Source organism: Pseudophryne corroboree, chromosome 5 (genome assembly GCF_028390025.1).
Source record: "Pseudophryne corroboree isolate aPseCor3 chromosome 5, aPseCor3.hap2, whole genome shotgun sequence".
Taxonomy (NCBI): Eukaryota; Metazoa; Chordata; class Amphibia; order Anura; family Myobatrachidae; genus Pseudophryne; species Pseudophryne corroboree.
The window spans coordinates 275,349,000-275,364,458 of NC_086448.1; the positions used below are offsets into that span (position 1 = coordinate 275,349,000).

Genomic DNA, 15,459 nt, shown 5'->3' on the forward strand with positions numbered 1-15,459 from the left:
TATTCATTATTTGTTATTATTATCAGCATGTCCCTGTCACAAATCAGCCACACTATATACATAAGACCTTTGAACTATATTTGTAAGATTTGGAAATATATGTTTCTCATAAAATGCATTTTATGAATGATTACTTTGTGAATATTTGTACACTAACATAGCAAGCTGCATTTTACATTTCCAGAGAATTGTAAATCTCAGAGTGTCTAGGGGGAGTTTCCCTGTAAATGCAGCGTACAGGAGGAGGGAGCTGCCTTAACTTAAATATGAAACTTCATCATCTGGTGTGAGCACTTGCAGGGAACATTTTGAAATGTGTGATATTTAATTGGATGGGGATATCGTCTTACGTTGTAAGTAAATACGCTGCTGCTTGATTGATTTTGTTTTTACTTTTTGGTTTCTTTGATGTGAATTGCTACAAGACTGTAAAATGTAAAAGATGGCACGTTTAATAACTGAGAAAAGGTTGATTCTAGTTAAATACTTGTATATTAATTAAAGGGGTTCCTTACAAGAGATCTTACAATATATTTTAGAGTTTTTTGTTGAAAATGTTTTAATTGTTGATTGATGTAGAAAAATGATGTGCAACAGCTGTGTAATGCCAAAGTGAACTATTTTTTTTACAATATAGATTATGCACTCAAAATGAGAAATACAGCAATCTAAAGCAAAATTATGATGCTATTTTTATTTTTGTCTATATATTTTTAAACTTTTGTGTATAAATTATATACACATATACATACTCTGAATGTAAGGGGATTTGCAATGTTTGATAAACATTTTTTATCACAAAATGCTAATTATAATTCAGATTTCATGTTTAGCTTTTGCTGTTTGTGGCAGTGTTTATTGGTACCAAATACCTCATACAGTGTTTCTGGAAAAATATCATTTAGTGACAGGTAACATGTTAATAGATCCCATTGTCAGTGTTTGGAGTTTAGCTAAATATTTTGTATGAATTGTATGAATAGATGGTTAATAGTTGTGTTTATTTCCTTATATATTACAATAAGAAATGAGAGCACAGTGTGAATGAATTTTTAAGGACATCTTGCAAGAGTAGGAACCAACAGTTGCTGAAATCCGGACTCCTGGGGGCAGAGTTGAACACACGTTAGTTTGGCGTATGGATCATGTACAGATATATCCATCCATATACACCTTTCCTATATCCTGCCATGGGATCAGTACTAAATGCCGCCGGTCGGAATCCCGGCGGTCCAAATACCGATGCCGGAATCCCGACCACACAATCCCGACAGGGGTGGTGAGCGGAACGAAGCCCCTTGCGGGCTCGCTTCGCTCGCCACGCTGCGGGCACGGTGCCTCGCTACGCTCGGCACACTATTATATTCTCCCTCTATGGGTGTCGTGGACACCCACGGAGGGAGAATATGTCGGGATTGTGGCGGTCGGGATTCCGGCGTCGGTATTTCGACCGCCGGGATTCCGTCCGGCGGCATCCTGACCGCATCCCCCTGCCATGTATGGCTTGGCTCGGCATGACATAGACTCAGAGATTTAGCCATGCTTTGTGATTTTTCTTAATTTGCTTTTTTAATATGCTACTTTATACATATTCTATTATGGCAAACAAAAAAATATAAAATCCATCCACTCACTACTCATAGAAAAAAGCTTAGCTGTACTATGCATGGCATGCCAAACTGCGCAAAATAGAATAGGTGTATGTGGACACATCTGTATGTTTTCACATTGTGCATGCTTTGTAGCCAAACATACCGTATGCATCTACGGGACATACAGAGTTGTATGTAACTTTGTCCTATATCCATTTGTTACTGAAGGGGCATAATGTAAAGCTGGTGCAAGAGTGCACTGATAATCAAAGCTTGGATGCTGTGGGCAGTATTACTATACACACTTGTTGCATGCCTCTAAACGTTTCAGATACTGTGAAAGGGTTCTTCGGCACAACAGTTTGTAAAGGTGGGGAGTCTCATGTCTATTAGTCCACGCTCCTTGATGGATGCTGTTGTTGTCATGTTTGTGTGTCACACTAGGGGCAGCCCAGCACTCAAGCAGTGGCTGGGTTAGCCCCAGCCTCCTCCCGCCACTGAATGGAAGCCGGTGTCCATTCAGCACTGCTCTGCACAGGCTACAGCAGCCAGATCAGCAGTGTCATAAGTGTCTCCAAGCCATCTGCCAACCTGCGGGACACTGCGGCCTGTGGATGGGACAGTGGGACAGTTCCCAAAAAACAGGACTGTCCCACTGAAATCAGGACAGTGAGGAGGTATGTTGTTGTATACATTACTATGGGGCACAAGTGAATGAATTGCGGGCCTTTATTGTGGCATCACAGGTATATGGTTATATCTGCCTTGCAGAGGCCTGGGCTATGTGTACCCAGTACCCCTCCCTCTTGGTACTCCTGCTGATTCCTGGGACAGCTAAAGAACAAAGTGTATGGATAGACATGGCCCAATATCGACATTTTTCTCTGTGCACACAATGGGGTACATTTACTAAGATGGGAGTTCTATTTAAGAAGGGATGTTGCCCATAGCAACCAATCAGATTCTACTTCTCATTTATCTAGCACATTCTAAAAGATAATACCTGGAATCTGATTGGTTGCTATGGGCAACATCCCATCTTAAATAGAACTCCCATCTTAGTAAATTTACCCCAATGTGTGTGCAATTGCAACCAACTTAGATTCACCTCTGCATCAGCCCCCTGAAGTTTTAATAACCCCTGCATTGCTGGCTGGAAATTCTTGAAGAAGTTGATTGCATCAATATAGTTTGCTTCACTCAATATAATGTGGATGTAACCTTAAGTTCCATATGCCTTCTATTTGTAACAGAGACACAATTATAAAAAGTTATGAAGGGTAGGGTTAACATGTCTAGATCTTCTAGATCTATCTGCTGCATTTGACACTGTAGACCACTCTCTTCTCATAAAGACACTACAATCCCTAGGTCTTAAAGACACAGCCCTTTCTTGGTTCCTATCGTACCTATCTAATCGCTCCTTCAGTGTTCGCTTCTCTGAATCTACCTCCTCTTCGCTACCTCTTTCAGTTGGAGTAGCACAAGGCTCAGTCTTGAGTCCTCTGCTTTTCTCTATCTATACCTCATCTCTTGGTAAACTAATCAGCTCTTTTGGTTTTCAGTATCATCTGTACGCAGATGATACTCAAATCTACCTATCCTCCCCTGACTTGTCCCTATCTGTACTGGACCATGTCACTGAATGCCTATCTGCCATTTCATCCTGGATGACATCTCGCCACCTCAAACTGAATATTTCAAAGACAGAGTTAATTATATTTCCACCGGCCAATAGTAGGTACCAACCTGATATCTCTATCACTGTTGAAAACTCGACTATCTACCCTACCCCACAAGCTCGCTGCCTAGGTGTCATCCTTGACTCTGATCTGTCCTTTGTTCCCCACATTCAATCTGTCTCAAGATCATGTTACATGCATCTAAAAAACATATCCAAAATATGACCATACCTTACACAAGACACTGTTAAAACGCTAATCCACGCTCTCATTATCTCCCGCATTGATTATTGCAATAGTTTCCTAACTGGTCTTCCCAAAACGAGACTCTCACCACTACAATCCATTCTGAATGCAGTGGTGGGGCTTATCTTCCATGCTAGACGTTCATCGTCTGCAGATCCACTCTCAGTCCCTCCATTGGTTACCTGTACTCTACCGCATTCAATATAAAATACTTTTACTCACACACAAGGCCATTAACCAAACTACACCAACGTACATCACTTCGCTTATCACAAAATATCTTCCAACCCGACCTCTTCGCTCTTCACAAGACCTGCGTCTCTCATCCACACTCATTACTCGCTCCCACTCATGACTGCAGGACTTTCATCGGGCTGCACCCACTCTGTGGAATGCCCTACCACGCACAATAAGACTCTCCTCTAGTCTCCAAACCTTCAAGCGTTCCCTGAAAACTCACCTCTGCAGGCAAGCATATCAAATTCCAGAACCGCCAACATAACTTTCATAAACCTTCCTATCAAATTGCATCTACTCTGTACAGTCCACACATATCCTCACATGTCTTCTCATTCTATGCAATAGATAGCACCTTTCCTTATGTACACATGCCTATTTCCCTATAGATTGTAAGCTTGTGAGCAGGGCCTTCCTACCTCTATGACTGTTATCACCAAGTTTGTTATTGTTATTTCAAATTGTAAAGCGCAACGGAATTTGCTGCTCTATATAAGAAACTGTTAATAAATAATAATAAATAATGTCAAGGCTTTAGGATTTACTTAAAACTAATACATAGTATGATTATTTGTATATACCCATTACAAGGTTTACTTACAAAGGGATAATCCTGACAAGAATGATAAATACAGGCATTACAGTATTTATTTAGATACATGATGAATTATTATTTAGCATAATTATGTAGAGAATTGGGTTACATATTTTGGGGTATGGGACTCAGGGTCAACAGTGTTGACACCTATTGGTCGACAGTGACTAGGTCGACACAGGAAATTGTGTCGACAATTTCCTGTGACCCCGAACCATCTTGGAGTCAAGAATCCTTTCAACAACAAACTCCCTCTGGCCACGTATCAGAAGAGGGGAAGGTCTTCCACTGGAAGAAGGATTACTAATCGCCCGTTTTAAAAGGGAACAATGAAATGTTTTATTGATACCCAAAGAACGGGGTAGATCTAACTAAAATGCCACCGGATTGATAACCCTAGTGATCTTATAAGGACCGATGAACCGGGGGCTTAACTTATGAGATGGCTGTCTCAACTTCAAATTCTTGGTAGACAACCAGAGGAAGTTTCCTAATTTGAAGCTGCAGGGTCTTTTCCGCTTATCAAAAACCCTTTTGGTCACTAATGACACAGACACAAGGGCTTTCTTCACTTTCCTCCAAATACCTCTAAGGACAGAAACCACAGAGGAACCACCAGGCGTGGAGTCCAGGGGGTCAAAAGAATTGGCCTTAGGATGATGCCCATACACACAAAGGAAGGGAGAGATCCCTGTAGCAGAGTGAGCCGCGTTGTTATAGGCAAACTCCGCCATGGACAGATAAGCAACCCAGTCAGTCTGACACTTGGAGACATAACACCTGAGGAACTGCTCCAAGGACTGGTTCACCCTTTCAGTCTGCCCATTAGACTGCGGATGGTAGCCTGGCGACAAGCTGACAGAAATCTGGAGATCGGAACAAAATGCCCTCCAGAATTTGGCCACAAACTGGGATCCGCAGTCAGAGACCACATCAAGTGGCAACCCGTGGAGGCGCACAACATGCAGCATAAATAATTCAGACAGGCATCTGGCCGATGGCAGCCCAACCAATGGAACGAAGTGCGCCATCTTCGAAAACCTGTCAATGACAACCCAGATGGCTGTCATCCCCGAGGATTTGGGCAAGTCCACCACAAAATCCATTGAAATGTGGGTCCATGGCTTAGATGGAATAGAGAGTGGATGTAATGGGCCAACAGGAACCCCTCTAGGAGTCTTATTTCGGGCACAGATGTCACATGCCCGAACCCACTGATCCACATCCCTAGCCACCGAGGGCCACCACACCGCCCTAGACAGCAACTCCCGAGTTCTGGCAATACCCGGGTGACCTGCCGACTTCTTGGCATGGAATTCCAGGAACACTCGCTGTCTTAACCTAGGAGGCACAAACAAAAGACCTACCGGAAGGTCTGGAGGAGCCTGCTCCTGTGCTCTAAGGACTAATGACAAGAGGTCCTGGGTAATGCCCACTTTAATACATGATGGGGACACAATGGGCAATGGCTTCTCGGTGGTCTCCTGGATTGGAGCAAAACTCCGCGAGAGCGCATCAGCCTTGATGTTTTTTGACCCAGGGCGATATGTTATCAAAATATTAAAGCGAGCAAAAAACAAAGCCCATCGTGCCTGCCTGGCATTGAGGCGCTTCGCTGACTCTAAATATGCCAAATTCTTATGGTCGGTGAGAATTGAGACCACAAACTTAGCCCCCTCAAGCCAGTGTCTCCACTCCTCGAGTGCATCCTTAATAGCCAACAATTCCCGGTTACCCACGTCATAATTCATCTTGGCAGGAGAAAATTTACGGGAAAAGTAAGCACAGGGATGAAGGCGATTATCAGACACCCCCATCTGAGAGAGCACTGCCCCAATACCCATCTCAGAGGCATCCACCTCCACCACAAAAGGACGCTCTGGATCTGGGTGTCGCAGCACCTTGGCCGAGACAAATGCCCTTTTGAGACAGGCAAAAGCCGCTTTGGCCTCACAAGACCAGTGAGCAACATCTGCCCCTTTCTTAGTGAGTGCCACCAAGGGCGCCACTATAGACGAAAATCCAGTGATAAATCGTCTATAAAAATTTGCAAAGCCCAGAAAACGCTGAAGCGCCTTCAAACTAGTGGGCTGCACCCAATCCAGGACTGCCTGTACCTTGGAACCCTCCATTTGGAAACCTTCTGGGGAGATAATATATCCTAGAAATGCGATTTGCTGAACTTCAAATTCGCACTTCTCCAGCTTCGCCCCAAGCCGGTGGTCTCTAAGTTTCTGGAGGACTAAGCGTACATGCTTCCGATGTTCCTCCAGGGAATGGGAGAAGATTAGGATGTCATCTAAGTATACAACTAAGAATCTATCCAAATATTCCCTGAGCACATCGTTCATGAAGTCCTGGAAGACTGCCGGGGCATTACAGAGCCCAAAAGGCATCACCAAATATTCATAATGCCCTGAGTGGGTATTAAAGGCAGTCTTCCATTCATCCCCCTCTCTTATTCGGATTATATTGTACGCACCGCGTAGGTCAATCTTAGAAAAAATCGTGGCAGTACGAAGCTGGTCAAACAAGACCGAAATGAGAGGCAGTGGGTATGAGTTTTTAATCGTGATACGGTTCAATTCCCTGAAGTCGATGCAGGGTCGCAATGAACCGTCCTTTTTACCCACGAAGAAGAACCCCGACCCAACTGGAGACTGTGAAGGTCTGATAAATCCCTTAGCCAAGTTCTCCTGAATGTACTTTGCCATAGCCTGAGTCTCAGGACGTGACAGGGAGTACAACCTGCTCTTGGGAAGCTTAGCATTCGGCAACAAATCAATGGCACAGTCATAGGGGCGATGGGGAGGTAGTACCTCTGCAACTCTTTTGGAGAACACGTCCGCAAAATCTGCATAACATCCTGGCAATCCTGGCAAACTTAGCTGCGAAAGCCTGACTGGAAGGCTCAAGCAACTCCTGAAACAATCAGTACCCCAACTAAGAATCTCCCTAGAGACCCAGTCAAATTGAGGATTGTGGGCCCTTAACCAGGGTAACCCCAACACCAATGGGGCAAAAGTACAGACAGTCACATAAAAGGACAATTTTTCAGAGTGTGTGGCTCCAATAAACAAAGAAATCTGGCTAGTGCAAGAGGTAATTTTACCCTGGGATAATGGTTCCCCGTTTAACCCACAAATCTCAATTTCCGATGCCAAGGGTACTAAGGGAACAGAGTGTTTCAGGGCGAATTGGCGGTCCATAAAAACCCCGTCGGCCCCACAGTCCACAAAGGCCTCAGTCTTGACAGTTTGACCGAGGATCTTCAAGATCACCGGAATGATAAAAGTCTTCTTGGGAAATTCTGACTTCTGGCCTGACAGGATATTTCCCATCACCCTCAGGCCCTGAAGTTTTCCGTCTTTTCTGGGCATGATACTACCACATGACCTTTATTCCCACAGTACAAACATAACCCCTGCTGTCTCCTCCGCGTCTTCTCACGCGAGGAGAGGCGGGTAGCCCCAATCTGCATAGGCTCCTCGGAAAATTCCTCAGAGTCTGAGGTTCCCTTGGGAAAGAAGGAAACCTCTGTCTCCCTTTCAAGCCTGCGCTCTCTCAGCCGTCTATCCACCCGAATGGATAACTGCATGAGCTGATCCAAGATATCAGGCAAGGGATATTGTACCAGTTGGTCTTTTAACTGGTTAGAAAGACCTCTTCGGTACTGGTGTCTCAGGGCTGGGTCATTCCACTGGGTATCATGGGCCAACCTCCGAAACTCCGTACAATAAACCTCAACTGGCCTTCGCCCTTGCTTAAGGATCGAAATCTGAGCCTCGGCTGAGGCCGTCTTGTCAGGGTCATCATACAACATGCCCAGTGCCGTAAAAAAAGAATCAACACTTTTAAGCGACGGACAGTCAGGCTGCAACCCATATGCCCAGACCTGTGGGTCTCCTTGTAGCAAGGAAATCACTATGCCCACCCGCTGAATCTCCGACCCAGAAGACTGAGGCCTAAGCTGGAAATATAGCTTGCAGCTCTCCTTGAAACAAAAGAACTGCGAGCTATCTCCAGAAAAACGATCCGGGAGATTTACTTTCGGCTCCTTAACCCCTGAAGGTGCTGCTGCTGCGGGAGCTCCGCCAGCGGCCTGCGAGGTGTGCATTTTAATGGACAAATCATTAAATTGTCGAGTCAGGACCTGCACCTGATCGACCACCTGTTGCAAAGTATTTTGAGGGGTATGCTCCATATTCCCACAAAATTTCAACATGAGTATTAGGCTGCTGAATATGTTATGCACACCAGTGCCAGCAGGAATGTACTGGTGTCTGAACGGAGAGGGATGCAAAACAAATGAACTCACAGACAGACTGGGGAATATGACATTACATACACAGAAGGTGATAGGGTAACAAAATAAACACAAAGTGAACAGAGAAGCCCAAAGGCTAAGAAACTGGGTGTCTCCCTAGTATTAGGAATGCTCAGATGGAAAGAAGCGAGATGTTGTGATTTAATACGTAGAGAACCCGAAATGCTGTTGCTAAGGGCAACAGCAAAACCCTAAAGGGTTACCAACGGGTGTGGCAGTAAACTCCTTGGTCAGAGATGGAATAATAGACACAAGGAGAGTCTCCACAATCCTAGTCCTCACTTGCAGTGCACTGGTTCAGCTTACTGCCACTAAACTGACACCTGAACACCTTGCACAGTGAGAAAGGATTTTGGCAGGCAAGTCTGAGAATACAGCCGCAAACTTGCTAGGTTCACAGAGTAGCAAAAGAACCCCAGCAGGTTAAACGACTGACTCCAGTCTTAATGCTAGGTCTGGATTGGCAGAGTGTAATACCAAATCCCAAGGCCTATTTGTAGTAAGCAACAAACAAATACAAAGTTTACACAGTACTAGCTAGCTTTCAGGAACTGACTAACCAACAAAGATTCAGCAGCATCTGCCTAACCTGAGAAGAGGGTTTATATAGCAGGTGCTGTCCACGCCCCACTCAGACCTCACAGACTGTGAGCACAAAAACCAGCACCGGATCCCCTGCCGTGCACAGAGCCTGTAACCACTGCACAGCAAAAGACCCGAACCGGAGTATCAGCTACGCTCAGGTTACTCCGCTAGCACTTGTCTCCCGGTTGCCATGACGACGTGGCAGCACAGAGCAGGAGACCCTAACAACAAGTGAATGAAATGGGGGCCTTGATTGTGGCATCACAGGTATATGGTTATATCTGCCTTGCAGAGGCCTGGGCTATGTGTACCCAGTACCCCTCCCTCTTGGTACTCCTGCTGATTCCTGGGACAGCTAAAGAACAAAGTGTATGGATAGATATGGCCCAATATCGACATTTTTCTCTGTGCACACAATGGGGTAAATTTACTAAGATGGGAGTTCTATTTAAGAAGGAATGTTGCCCATAGCAACCAATCAGATTCTACTTCTCATTTATCTAGCACATTCTAAAAGATAATACCTGGAATCTGATTGGTTGCTATGGGCAACATCCCATCTTAAATAGAACTCCCATCTTAGTAAATTTACCCCAATGTGTGTGCAATTGCAACCAACTTAGATTCACCTCTGCATCAGCCCCCTGAAGTTTTAATAACCCCTGCATTGCTGGCTGGAAATTCTTGAAGAAGTTGATTGCATCAATATAGTTTGCTTCACTCAATATAATGTGGATGTAACCTTAAGTTCCATATGCCTTCTATTTGTAACAGAGACACAATTATAAAAAGTTATGTAGGGTAGGGTTAACATGTCTAGATCTTCTAGATCTATCTGCTGCATTTGACACTGTAGACCACTCTCTTCTCATACAGACACTACAATCCCTAGGTCTTAAAGACACAGCCCTTTCTTGGTTCCTATCGTACCTATCTAATCGCTCCTTCAGTGTTCGCTTCTCTGAATCTACCTCCTCTTCGCTACCTCTTTCAGTTGGAGTACCACAAGGCTCAGTCTTGAGTCCTCTGCTTTTCTCTATCTATACCTCATCTCTTGGTAAACTAATCAGCTCTTTTGGTTTTCAGTATCATCTGTACGCAGATGATACTCAAATCTACCTATCCTCCCCTGACTTGTCCCTATCTGTACTGGACCATGTCACTGAATGCCTATCTGCCATTTCATCCTGGATGACATCTCGCCACCTCAAACTGAATATTTCAAAGACAGAGTTAATTATATTTCCACCGGCCAATAGTAGGTACCAACCTGATATCTCTATCACTGTTGAAAACTCGACTATCTACCCTACCCCACAAGCTCGCTGCCTAGGTGTCATCCTTGACTCTGATCTGTCCTTTGTTCCCCACATTCAATCTGTCTCAAGATCATGTTACATGCATCTGAAAAACATATCCAAAATATGACCATACCTTACACAAGACACTGTTAAAACGCTAATCCACGCTCTCATTATCTCCCGCATTGATTATTGCAATAGTTTCCTAACTGGTCTTCCCAAAACGAGACTCTCACCACTACAATCCATTCTGAATGCAGCGGTGGGGCTTATCTTCCATGCTAGACGTTCATCGTCTGCAGATCCACTCTCAGTCCCTCCATTGGTTACCTGTACTCTACCGCATTCAATATAAAATACTTTTACTCACACACAAGGCCATTAACCAAACTACACCAACGTACATCACTTCGTTTATCACAAAATATCTCCCAACCCGACCTCTTCGCTCTTCACAAGACCTGCGTCTCTCATCCACACTCATTACTCGCTCCCACTCATGACTGCAGGACTTTCATCGGGCTGCACCCACTCTGTGGAATGCCCTACCACGCACAATAAGACTCTCCTCTAGTCTCCAAACCTTCAAGCGTTCCCTGAAAACTCACCTCTGCAGGCAAGCATATCAAATTCCAGAACCGCCAACATAACTTTCATAAACCTTCCTATCAAATTGCATCTACTCTGTACAATCCACACATATCCTCACATGTCTTCTCATTCTATGCAACAGATAGCACCTTTCCTTATGTACACATGCCTATTTCCCTATAGATTGTAAGCTTGTGAGCAGGGCCTTCCTACCTCTATGACTGTTATCACCAAGTTTGTTATTGTTATTTAAAATTGTAAAGCGCAACGGAATTTGCTGCTCTATATAAGAAACTGTTAATAAATAATAATAAATAATGTCAAGGCTTTAGGATTTACTTAAAACTAATACATAGTATGAATATTTGTATATACCCATTACAAGGTTTACTTACAAAGGGATAATCCTGACAAGAATGATAAATACAGGCATTACAGTATTTATTTAGATACATGATGAATTATTATTTAGCATAATTATGTAGAGAATTGGGTTACATATTTTGGGGTATGGGACTCAGGGTCAACAGTGTTGACACCTATTGGTCGACAGTGACTAGGTCGACACAGGAAATTTGTTGACGTGACCATTAGGTTGACATGAAGAAGGTCGATATGAGTTTTTTATGTTTTTTTGGTGTCGTTTTCTTCGTAAAGTGACGGGGAACCCCAATTAGTGTACCGTGTCACCTTGCATGGCTCGCTTTGCTCACCATGCTTCGGGCAAGGTGCCTCACTCCGCTACCGCTGCGCTCGGCACAGGTTACCATTCCCAATTTAGTCCACGTGGATTGTAAAGTACGAAAAGTTCAAAAAATTGAAAAAAAAGTGAAAAACTCATGTCGATCTTTTTCCATTTTGACCTTGTTCGTGTCGACCTAATGGTCGTGCTGACCCACTCAATGTCGACCAATAGGTGTCGACCTAATGTGTGTCAACCTAGTTGTAATTAGTGATGAGCGGATTTGGTTTTACTCGGTTTTACTCGGTTCTCAAAACGGCATCTTATTGGCTCACGGATGTCACGTGTTTTGGATAGCCAATAAGATGCCGTTTTGGGAACCGAGTAAAACCGAATCCGCTCATCACTAGTTATAATATGTCTGGAGAAGTGATAAAGTGGAAGGTGATAACGCACCAGCCAGTCAGCTCCTAACTGTCATTTTTCTAACCCAGCGTGTAACTTGACAGTTAGGAACTGATTGGCTGGTGCATTATCACATTTCACTTTATCACTTCTACGGGCATAATACATCTGCCCCACTGATTGGTATATAATCCCAGCAATTCACCAATCAGCATGATGACAGCCATTCACTGTCTGGCTGCAGGCTGGGAGGCAGGTAGAGAATGCTGTCTGGCCACTCTGTTTAATTCACAATCAGAGCAGCTACTGTAGGCAGCATTCTCTACCTGCCTCCCAGGGAGCTCTGGAGGCCTCTGCTCGAAGGTCTCTAGACTCATGGGGCCCTGGGCAGCTGCTCAGCGAGCCCATATTTTAAGTTTATGGCCCTGCATAAACCTATTGCTGAAAGAGGAATTCTAAGTTGGCCTAGGTCTCAATGAGTTGCAGCATATAAGACTGGTATATACATTGGAGACAGAACCTTAATCAATAATTTACAAATGATACCAAACACAACCTGTTTTAATAAACTTTATAACGACACAACAGGGAATGGTTAAGTACAAATAAGTTTACGGTGGGTCGCTGACTAAATAATCGAAATACAAAGCTGAAGTCAGAGCAGATGACTAAAAGAATGGTAATAAACAAAGCAGAGGTCGCAGCAAGTGGTAACAGTAACAGGCAAAACTCAAGGCAGGCGGCAGAACCATAACCATAAACTAGCAGAGATGAGACGGATATCCAGCAGAATAGTGAAATGAGCATGAGCTGAATAATAGACGACTGAACAAGCCAGACAATGGCAATGCCTTCTTAACCATTAAAACTATTATTCATCAGTTTAGGTAGTTAAATCTGAAATTCCTGTAGATGTCCAGCAGTTTATAATACACTGAAGCTGGATATAAATGGACATATAAAATGTGTGTCAGACCGACATTCACTTTATATGACAGTCCGACACCACTTAGATATCACGGCCATACACTGTGAGATATCTCGTAGCGTATGAGACACTTCCCTTTCCCTGCTGTGAAGGAACAGGGGAAATGTCCGTGGGTCAGCCGCAGTAAGGCATGCACTGCCCGACATGGCCGACTTGCAACTTAAATAATACTGCATTGGACGGACATGCTGAACGATCCTGTATGTCCGATCAACTGATATTTTCTGATCAATCGCACAAATACACTGTACAATTATCTGGGCAATCTGCCAATATTGTGTGGATTGGGCAGATAACTGTATAGTTTATGCCCAGAAATCACTTGTGATTTAGGGGAAATTGACACTGTTCTAGTAAATTACACTTTCCTACTCCCTTTACAGTCTCCTTACCATATTCAAACAAATTGTGTACCTCTGTTATAGTGTAATACCATTGCCCCCTTATATGTGTCAATTCATTCCTATGGCCTCTTACAATATATGTTTAATATAATTGTTATTTTCAAAACAGATATTTGAGTAATAATTTTTGAAGTCCCCATATTTTTTTAATTTTTATTATTATTTTCATAATTATATTATATTGGGTTTACCAACTGCTCCCTGAATTACATATCTAGACTTTTCTTGTCTTGCTCTGATGTAATCCATGAGTTAATAAAGAAAAATTCTCAATGAAGCAAGACAGACAGCGAAACACAGCTTTTAATGACCAGGGCCAAACATGGATATACTTAAAACCTGGAGTGCCTTGAACATCGCATTTGGGTACCTCTGAACTAAACATTTCTTATTATGACTAACAAAAAATTAATTAGCAGCAGCTTTTAAATGACAGCATATAAATTAATTAACCAGCATAACAATTGTAACTCAGTTATGAAAATATTTTGATTTCAGATAACTCCATCGCTGCTGAGCCTATTTTGAAACCTTTGGCTGGTTACATTCCAACATCAATATCTGTAAATATATCCTTTATTGTTTTTGCTTTTTCCAGTAGACTTTGCATTTTCTGAAATATTTCTCCTTTCAAGGTAAATACAATTTACACCTAATGGCAATAGTGCTTTTTTTAATCAAAATTTTTTATACTTTTTATACACAACATATTATTGTCAGGTGATCACCAGAATATAACTAATAGGAGGAGACTCTGCACTTTCACGAGGCTGCTCCTAAGTGTATAGGTGCTAATACAGTATATGGGAAACTTTGATGTTACAGTAAGTTCTCTTCCCCAGCTGCCAGGTGTATTAGTACTTTTGCATTGCAGATTTATATTGTTTGGTGATTCCAGGTGATCACCAGAGAATATCCATTAATGGACCACATCATTCAAAAGGGGTACCCTTCAGTTTATCAAAGCCAAACTGATAGATACTGTATACAGTTTTCCCTGTAGATTGTAAGCTTGCGAGCAGGGCCTTCCTACCTCTATGACTGTTATCACCCAGTTTGTTATTGTTATTTCAAATTGTAAAGCGCAACGGAATTTGCTGCGCTATATAAGAAACTGTTAATAAATAATAATAAATAATAATAATTTATAGAACTATACAAATGACAGAAATGTTGGGATACGGAGAAAAGTGTGGAGCGTGTAGGAGTTTTGTTTTCTTTTATCTATGTGGAAATTTTTGGTGAAAGTTTTGTGATACTGTAAAATGTTCTTTTCAATTGAACAACATTGTGCTCCATTTGCAAAATAGAAAAATATGCCAGATAGGAAAATACAGAAAGATGCTGCAGCATCCCTGTCTAGGCCAGATATTGTTTTTTTATGTACCATATTACATTTTATGAAAGTATACCCTGTGCAGCCATCTTCAGATGCTACTCATACACTGCCATTAAAAACTCATAAAATTCTGACCGCTATTATGCAGGTTTCTAAAGAATGACTTCCAAGGGTCTGCTTCAAAAGCTTAGACCTTCAATTTCAAAACTCATTGGACTTGTACATTTATTTATTGAAAACAGTTGATCAGAAATAAAAAAATTAAAAAATTTTACCAGGAAGAAATTGGCCAAGGACAAAAAGTATGTCCGATGAGTAATATTAAGATGAGCCTATATTGGTATTCAGATGTATTGTGTTGTACTTGCTCAAACAGTAGAGAGAATTGGTGTTCAAAAAAATAAAAAGAAGTATGTGTCTACTTTGACTGAAGGCAGAGTCCCAGATGTAGCAGGGTCCTCAGACGACAAATGATACTGAAGAAG

The 15,459-nt window shown here is 42.6% G+C and overlaps 1 long non-coding RNA gene across 1 annotated transcript in view; it reads left to right on the forward strand.

Annotated features, from left to right (window-relative positions):
* Positions 1-299: 299 nt before the first annotated feature.
* LOC134928985 (uncharacterized) overlaps positions 300-15,459 on the forward strand; it is a 127,266-nt gene continuing 112,106 nt past the window's right edge. The window contains exons 1-2 of the long non-coding RNA XR_010178185.1: positions 300-353; positions 14,134-14,198. This is a non-coding gene — a long non-coding RNA (uncharacterized LOC134928985). The remainder of the gene's footprint in view (positions 354-14,133; positions 14,199-15,459) is intronic.